The sequence below is a fragment of the Dromiciops gliroides genome, chromosome 2 (assembly GCF_019393635.1).
Source record: "Dromiciops gliroides isolate mDroGli1 chromosome 2, mDroGli1.pri, whole genome shotgun sequence".
Taxonomy (NCBI): domain Eukaryota; kingdom Metazoa; phylum Chordata; class Mammalia; order Microbiotheria; family Microbiotheriidae; genus Dromiciops; species Dromiciops gliroides.
The window spans coordinates 265,226,482-265,235,854 of NC_057862.1; the positions used below are offsets into that span (position 1 = coordinate 265,226,482).

Genomic DNA, 9,373 nt, shown 5'->3' on the forward strand with positions numbered 1-9,373 from the left:
AGAAGGGCCAACCTCATGGTAGCAGCTTATCCAAGTCCAAGCCTCTTCTGAGACCCTGAGAAGCCTTAGAACCCTATTTTTCCCTTCAGTGCAGTATAATCTGACTTACTCCCCACGTAATCACCAAAACAATTGAGGACACTTGCCATAAACTCCCCTCTCTCTCCTCCTCCTCTTTTCACACCACTTGGACATTTTCCCCCACCCCATCTTCTACAGTCTTGTTTCAGATAAAGATTTCATCCTCTACATGCACCCTTGATCCCATCCCCTCCTATCTTCTCCAAAAGATTGTCACCACTTCTGGCTCTCTCTCTCTGTCTCTCTCTGTAGCTCGCTCTCTCTGTAGCTCGTTCTCTCTCTCTCTCTCTCTCTCTCTCTCTCTCTCTCTCTCTCTCTCTCTCTCTCTCTCTCTCTCTCTCTCTCTCTCTCTCTCTCTCTCCTTAAATATCCCACTATCTAGTGGCTTCATTCCTGCTACCTAAAAACACACCTACGTCTTCCTTATCCTAAATAAACAAAAAGCAAAATAATCACTTGATCATACCATTCCTTTTAGCTGTTGTCCTATATCTGTTTCTCCCTTCACACCTAAACAACTTGAGAAAGATGTTTACAACTCAGTGCCTCTACTAACTCCTCTCCTTATCTTCTAAATCTCATAATCTGCTTCACAAGACCAAAAAGTTTCTTGGGAGGGGGGAATTACTTTTATTTTTTGCATCCAAATATGGCTAGTTTGATCATTTGAAAGGTTATTTGTTTCTTACATGTGGGTACTCCCTCCCCTGATACAGATTGATCTTGTGAATTGCTTTAGCTGAAACCTTTTTTTTTAAACTTCTAAATAGTATTTTTTTTTCCAATTACATGTAGAGACAATTTTAAATTTTTTTTTTTTGGTGAGGCAATTGGGGTTAAGTGACTTGCCCAGGGTCACACAGCTAGTAAGTATTTTAACATTCTTTTTTGGTAAATTTTTTTATTCATTTAAAACTTAAATACAAGATGAGAAAAGGGGAAAAACATTACCATGTACACAGCAGAACATGAGAGGATTTAATATAAAACAATAAATTTCCATTTCAAGAAAAACCTACACAATAAATACTACATTGTTTTCAAAGATACCCAGCTTTTTTTTTTTTTTGCTTCCATGTAGGTTTTCTTTTGTTTTTGTTTTTTTTTTGTTGTTGTTGTGCACTTTTTACTTTTTTTCTCCTCTCCTCAAGAAGGCTATACTTATATATAGATATGTATGCATATAATATATACATTAATACACATATATGTAAGATCATACTATGCATTTCTACTTGTAATCTCTCTCTCTGAAGGTGGATAGCATCTTCCTTCATAGGTTTAGACCTATGAAGTCTTTCCATGTTTTTCAAAATCCACCACAGAATTATTCCAATGCAATCACATTCTATATGAGGGTTGTGTATGAGGGGTTGTGTATGAATGTTCCCCCCCCCCAATTTTCTGCATTCCTTCTATTCTTAGGTACATTGGTTTTATTTATACAAGAAAATTTTAATTTAAAATAATCAATTATCCATTTTATACTTCAACAATGCTCTCATCTTATAATATAGCTTAAGGTCTGATGCTGCTGAATCTCTTTCCTTTACATCTTTTTTCCCTGGTTTCTCTGAAGTTCCTGGCCTTTTGTTCTTCCAAATAATCTTTGCTATCATTTTTCCTAACTCAGTAAGAAAATTCTTTAGTAATTTAATTGGAATGGCATTGAATAGATTAGTTAGTTAGGTCAAATTGTCAATATTACTCCAAGTACTTAGATCTGATCTTATTTGTATAAAAAAGGTTTTTTATGTTTATGGTCATATAGTTGCTATATTTGTTTGTTTTTGCGGGGCAATAAGGGTTAAGTGACTTGCCCAGGGTCACACAAATGTCTGAGACCAGATTTGAACTCAGGTCCTCCTGAATCCAGGACCCATGGTTTGCTACCTAGCTGCCCCTAATTGCTATATTTGTTTTGGCAAGTATACTCTCAGATATTATATATTATTGAGTTATTTTAAAAGGTCTAAAGCAATATTGAATAATATTACTGTGGTTTCCCTATTTTCTCTTTTGATTAAGTCTATTTTAGCTTTCACTTTGAGGTCATGAGTACTACTCCTGCTTTAAAAAAAACAAACATAAAAACTCTTACTCCTGCCCTTTATTTTATCTTTCTGTGTATCCTTCATTTTTACTATGTTTCCTGAAAACTATATATTGTTGAATCCAAATTTTGAATCTGCTATCCATTTCCATTTTATGGTAAATTCATTCCATTCACATTCTAAGCTATAATAACTTGTGTATTTTCCTCCTGTCTCAGTATCCTTTTCTCCCTATTTACCCTACTATACTCTCTCACTCTTCAGCTTTACTTCTACCTGCTACCTTGCCCTCCTTTTCCTTAACCTACTGTGATGATTTAAAATATGAGAGACATAGTTTCTGAGTAATATAATAATTTTGTTAATAAGCCAGTGGATTATTAATAAAAGGATGGTCAATGAATGTGTCTCTAAGGCCAAAGACCCCTAATTGCATCTAATTGGTTGACATGATTGGACATGTGTTATGTTAAAATGACTGTGACTTAGGTCACTCAAATTTTAAAAAAAGACATCAGAGAAAGAATGGAAAACCCACCCAAGCTGATCAGAGCTATCCAGGTATGGATTAGTACAGGCTAAATCTCATCAGAAAAAAATCCGAAGGATTTAGAAAGAAGGGTAGAGCACTAACCATCCCAAGATATCAATTATTAATAATTATTTCTCACAATCCCCCATTTGATTCTTTGAAGGACATGGACCTCTCAATGCATCACTAACTGACATTACAAACACTTCATCAAGGGCTCTTAACTATGGGACTTATGATGAGTAACACTGTGAAGGGGAAAAGGCAAGAAATTGAGTGATGCATTAACAAAACCAAAGGGTGCCTTTGCAACCCCCCTAAGGTGCAGTAGACCTTATAGATAATATATACAAAGGAAAAAGTAAACAATGAAAAAGTGTCCATTTAAGTCTCAGAAGTCCCATCTCATACAGTTGTCTGATTTTTGGAATACCATCTGATGCAGCTCTCTATTCCAGGTATGTTCTCAGAGCCGAATACAGCTCACTGTATTCTTAGATGCAGGTTATTTGTAGAGATCCTCTTCCTTAAAAATCTCCTATAAAATTGGTCTTAACACAACTTTAAATTACTTTGCCAATAACCAGGTCAGATAATGAAAATAAAACCTTATGTCTGTATCATTAGAGAATGAAATTTGGAAACTTCTAGACCAGAGGCTTTTTACAATTTTATGCTGTCCAGTTGTTAGGTTGATATATATATATATATGAAATTCATATACAAACAGAAAATTGGAACCCAATTTTTCATTTGTCATCATTCAATCACCCATTAGGAGGATGAGATTCCACTAAGGAATCTCAAAATCCTTTTTACAAGAAGATGGATTCCAATACAAAAATGAATTACATATAAATTGCCAGATTAACTTAAGTTGTAACAAAAGGTTCAGAAATGATATACAAAATAGATTGAGTAATTAATTTTACAACAGTATATATCAAGTAAGTCATAGAAACATTTTCAACTTCTAGCCATGTTCAAATGAATAACCCCTAACAAAAGAAAATGTCTCTTTAAGACAAGATAGACTAGACTACAAGCTATGCTGATATTCCTTTCCTTAACACAAAACTGAGACAATTGTGATATTAACTAAATAATAAAATCATATCTTGGTTTCAAAAATCTTTGTATCAATTATCCCCATACCATTATGAGAAATTAAAAGACCTTACACAAAAATATATAACTAGATATCAATACTAAATACTTAATTGTTAGATTGGAGAAAGGATCAAAATTTCATGCCTGTTATACCTGTATATCACCACAAACAGATGTAGTTCAGCATTAACCTAAGAGATAAGGATCCAATATTGTGTTCATCAAATGACATCTGACATGATACCATAAAAGCATAAGGGCATTAAATAAATTTCTCCCTAACTTCATGATAATTCCAGGCAAATTGTATTGAGCCAAACCCAAAGTCAACCAGGGGCATATTTTCCATTCCAAGAAATGTCATGTTGGAGAAATTAAGTCAGGAGAATCCTACCTCAGCTTTTGCCAATAGTCATTCTCTCAGACTTTCCCATGAGAACTCCACCTGCAATTTATGTATGTAAACCCCCATAGGGTTACTGGCATTATGGCTCATTAGCTCAATAGCATTCGTTGATGATCATACCTAGAGTCAGACTCAGAATAATATCAGTTAACAATCCCATAATGTCTTAAATAGTAAGTTCCAATAATCAGTGTTTTAGGTGAATTCACTTCTCAAGGATCACATATTGTAGATAAGTATTGACTATAATCTCACACTGGTAACAATAAGAGGACAGAAAAATCACATCTATCTCATCTTGATATAACTAGTACCTATGTTAAGTAGATGATTTTTCATCCCTAAATTTACTATTACACAAATGATTTGGCTTTTAAATGTTTAACAACAAACAACAAAAGAATTGGGATGGGATGTGTAAATCTATTTTTTTCAATGCAAGAAACATTTATTTTATTTTTTCCAGTTACATGTAAGGGTAGTGTGATGGTTAAAAATCTAATGAGTGGTCACCTTAAATTAGAAACGTATAGCACCAATCTTTGGGCATTAAGTATTTAAAAAGTATATTAGGGGTTAGTAAAGAGAACACGTGGAGAAAGAAATAAAAGACCCTCGCTACCTGTACCTGCAGCCACTCCTCTCACCACCTCCAATGGAAAAGCGTAATCTCCTGGAAAACTATGATCCCCCATTCTCTTGAAATGAAGGCCTGCCCAGGCCTGGTCCCTACACACACAGCTCCAAGCTGATTGGCTGGTAGCAATGATTGACATGACTTACAGGCATTTCTATGAAGAAATGTAATCACATGCTTTTTCCTCAGGGTGGCGCTCTGGTTCTCACAGTTTTCAACATTCATTTTCTTTCTTTCTTTTCTTTCTTTCTTTCTTTCTTTCTTTTTAAATAAAAGTATTTTATTATTTTCCAGTTACATGTAGAAATAGTTTTCAACATTTGTTTATATAAGATTTCCAATTTCAAATTTTTCTTCCTCCCTCCCCTCCCTCCCCCCCTCCCCTAGACATCAGGCAATCTGATATAGGTTATATATACATAATAACATTAAACATATTTCTTCATTAGTCATGTTATACGAGAAGGATCAGAGCACAAAGGAAAAACCTCAAGTCAGAAAACCAATAGCATCAAAAACAAAAGAAATAGTAAAACTATGGAACGCTTCAGGAATTTGCATGTCATCCTTGTGCAGGGGCCATGCTAATCTTCTCTGTATCGTTCCAATTTTCGTATATGTGCTGCCAAAGCGAGCACTCAACATTCATTTTCATAAGATTTTGAGTTCCAAATTGTTCTCCCTCCCTTCCTTTCCTCCCCCTTCCACAAGACAGCAACCAATCTTGATGTAGGATGCAAAAAGGGGTTAATAGAAAAATCTAAGACCCAAGCTTTAATTCAGATATTAGCTCCAAAAGGGAGTTAGAGCCCAGTTAATGGATAACTTACAAGTCAGGATGCTAGGTTATCCTACCCACAGTGATCAGTACCCATAATGGCACCATAAAGGGTCAGGTCATATAACAATTAGACTAAATGACAGCCTATAGAAATTTTTTTTTTTTTTTAGTGAGGCAATTGGGGTTAAGTGACTTGCCCAGGGTCACACAGCTAGTAAGTGTCTGAGGCCGGATTTGAACTCAGGACCTCCTGAATCCAGGGCCGGTGCTCTATCCACTGCGCCATCTAGCTGCCCCTGACAGCCTATAGAAATTCTAAAAGAAAAACGAAGGTATTTTGAAACTAGCCATGGGAATCAGAAAGAGACATGTAGAAAAGGCCAAATTTGTCCCCAGATTCACCTTATGACATGTAAACCCCCAAAACACACCTCCAAAGAAAAAGGTACCTGCCTCAGGGGTTGGCTTAGGACCCCAGAAACTCCAAATTAGGATAAACCCTCCCCTGTACCTCCCCAAGGTAGAGATTATTATAATGAGACTGACAATCAATTTATCTATACTATAAATATAACTGTCTTTCCTTTCCTTATTTGAGAGATACCTTTCCACTTTTCTGATCACTCACAGCATTGCAATAAAACTTGGGAAACTGAGTCACTTAGTCTTGTAATTGTTTTGGGATGACTCATGATCAATTTGACCCCAAATTCCATCCCACATCAATCTGATATAGGTTATATATGTACAATCCACAAGTGCTCTTTTTAATCAGTTCTTTCTTTGGGAGTGGATAGTATGCTTCATCATTAGTCCCTTGAAATTGTCTTAGATCATTGTATTGCTGAGAGTAGTTAAGTAATTCACAATTGCTCATAGAACAAATATTGCTGTCACTATGCACAATGTCCTCTCAGTTCTGCTCACTTCACTAATCATCAGTTCATATGAGTCTTTCCAGGTTTTTCTAGGATTGGGATGTCATTTCCTATAGCACAATACCATTCCACTACAATCATATAACACAGCTTCTTCAGTCATTTCTCAATTGATGGACATTCCCTTGATTCCCAATTCTTAGCCACCACAAAGAGTTGCTATAAATATTTTTTGTACAATTTTTCCCCCTTTTCTCTTTTTCATGATTACTATTGTTAACTGTTTACCTCCATCCTATTCCCTTCCCCATGATATTTACTCTAGTATCTATTTCCTTTCACCTATCCCTCTTCAAAACGGATTTGCTTCTGTCTGTCCCCTCCCCTAATCTGCCCTCCCTTCTTTTTCCCCCTCCTTATCCCCTTCCACTCCTATTTTCCTGCAGGATTAAATAAATTACTCCACCCAGTTCAGTGTGTTTGTTATTACCTCCTTGAGCCAATTCTGATGAGATTAAAGTCTTTGAGCCAATTCTGATGAGTGTTAGACTCATTTACTGCCCAGATTAAATAGATTATTCCCCCCAATTGGGTTGTGTGTGTTAATTCCTCCTGGAGCCCACTCTGATGAGATTAAGGTGTTTGAGCCTATTCTGATAAATGTAAAGTTCACTTACTTCCCTACTCCTCCCCCATCTCTTCCCCCACTCCATAAAACCTTTCCTATTTCTTTCATGTGGGATTTCACCCCATGCTACCCATGAAGACCCTTCCCCCTCCCCCAGTGCATTCTTCTCACCCCTCAATTTTACCCTAAAGATGTCATCATGGGGCAGCTAGGTGGAAAAAGCATCCACCATGACTCAGGGGGACCCAAGCAAAAACCCAGCCTCAGACAAAAGACAGTCACCCACTGCATGACCCCAAGTATATCCTCCAACTCCATTTTTTTATGGTTATCTAGGTTCTTTTATTTGAAAATCAAATTTTCCATTCAGTTCAGGTCTTTTCATCACAAATATCTGAAAGTCTTCTTTTTCATTAAAGTCCCATTTTTTTCCACTGAAAGATTATGCTGAGTTTTGCTGGGTAGGTGATTCTTGGTTGTAATCCCAATTCCTTTGCCCTCTGGAATATCATATTCCTTTAATGTAGAAGCTGCTTAGATTTTGTGCTTCCTGACTGGGGCTCCACAGTACTTGAATTCTTTCTTTTTGGCAGCTTGCAATATTTTCTCCTTGACCTGGGAGCTCTGGAATTTGGCTATAATATTCCTGGAAATTTTCCTTTTGGGATCTCTTTCAGGAGGTGATCAGTGGATTCTTTCAATTTCTATTTTACTTTCTGCTTCTGGACTATCAGGGCAATTTTCTCTAACAATTTCTTGGAACATGATGTCTAAGTTCTTTCCTTGATCATGGCTTTCAGGTAGACCAATAATTTTCAAATGATCTCTCCTGGATCTATTTTCAAAGTCAGTTGTTTTTCCAAGAAGATATTTTACATTGCCCTCTATTTTTTATTCATTTGGATTTGCTTTATTGTGTCTTGGTTTCTCATAAAGTCACTAGCTTCCATTTGTTCAATCCTAATTCTTAGGCAATTATTTTCATCAGAGAGCTTTTGTACCTCCTTTTCCATTTGGCTTTTCAAGCTGTTGCCTTTTTTCTCATGTCTTTCCTGCATCACACCCTCATTTCTCTTTCCATTTTTTCCTCTACCTCTCTAACTTTATCTTCAAAGTCCTTTTTGAGCACCTCTATGGCCTGAAACCAATTCATATTTTTCTTGGAAGCTTTAGATATAGGGGCCCTGACATCTTCTTCTGAGGGTGCACCTCGATCTTCCTTGTCACTGAAAAAACTTTCTATGGTCCTCACCTTTCTCTGTCTGCTCATCTTGCCTTTCTTTTGCTTGACTGTTAGCTCCTTAAAGTAGGGGCACTGTTTCCAGGCTAATATCTTTATCTTTCTTTTGTATTTAATTATATCACTAGAAATCAAGAAAACTAACATTCCAGAATACCACATAGTGAACATGTGACAGCTTACTTAAACCCCTAGAAAATGATTGACATATATATATATTCCTATCTAAAGGTATTTCATATTACCCCTTAAAGCAAAATTAATCTTTTAAGAGTGGAGAAGTTTAATAAGAAGTTGCTTCAAAATGCATATAACCACCACAAATGATAGGCAGATAACCTTAGATGAAATTCATTCTACCTTATTAAGTAGCCTTTAAAATTTCACTCCCATTTCATAACAAAGAAAAACTCTTGTACAGAGTTGATAATAATTTATTATTTATTATTAATTATTGTAGATGATCTTAAGAATATTTATATCTTTACAAAGGAAATTTTACAAGATATTTTCTTTGTACAGTTGCCAATTTTCACTTTTTAAAATACCTATGTAAGCATTTGATTAAAACAATAATTGCAGGGCAGCTAGGTGGCACAGTGGATAGAGCACCAGCCCTGGATTCAGGAGGACCTGAGTTCAAATCCGGCCTCAGACACTTAACACTTACTAGCTGTGTGACCCTGGGAAAGTCACTTAACCCCAGTTGCCCTGAAAAAAAAAAACAATAATTGCAAATAGCTTAGTTAACAATCTCATAATTTTCATAAGTGATAACCAAATGATTTTAGGTGTGCTTCCTCTTAAATATGGGCAAAAGTTAGAAGTTTATAAGTTCTTAATTACAGTACTCCATAACATGTGATCAGCAAGGCTGATAGAATGACCTAACAGCTTCCTAAGCCATTCATTCCCTTTCCTTCTGTCTCCTGTTGTTTTTTTAATGGTATACTTTTGTTTTTTAGATATTTGAAATACAAATTTATTATTATCTAAACAAAAAAGGAATGGGAATAACAGTAACAA

General features: G+C 35.8%; 1 non-coding gene across 1 annotated transcript; it reads right to left on the reverse strand.

The window, feature by feature from the left end:
• Window positions 1-5,351: 5,351 nt before the first annotated feature.
• LOC122744787 lies at window positions 5,352-5,458 on the reverse strand. The gene has a single exon (XR_006355132.1). It is a non-coding gene; the product is annotated as a U6 spliceosomal RNA (small nuclear RNA).
• Window positions 5,459-9,373: the final 3,915 nt, after the last annotated feature.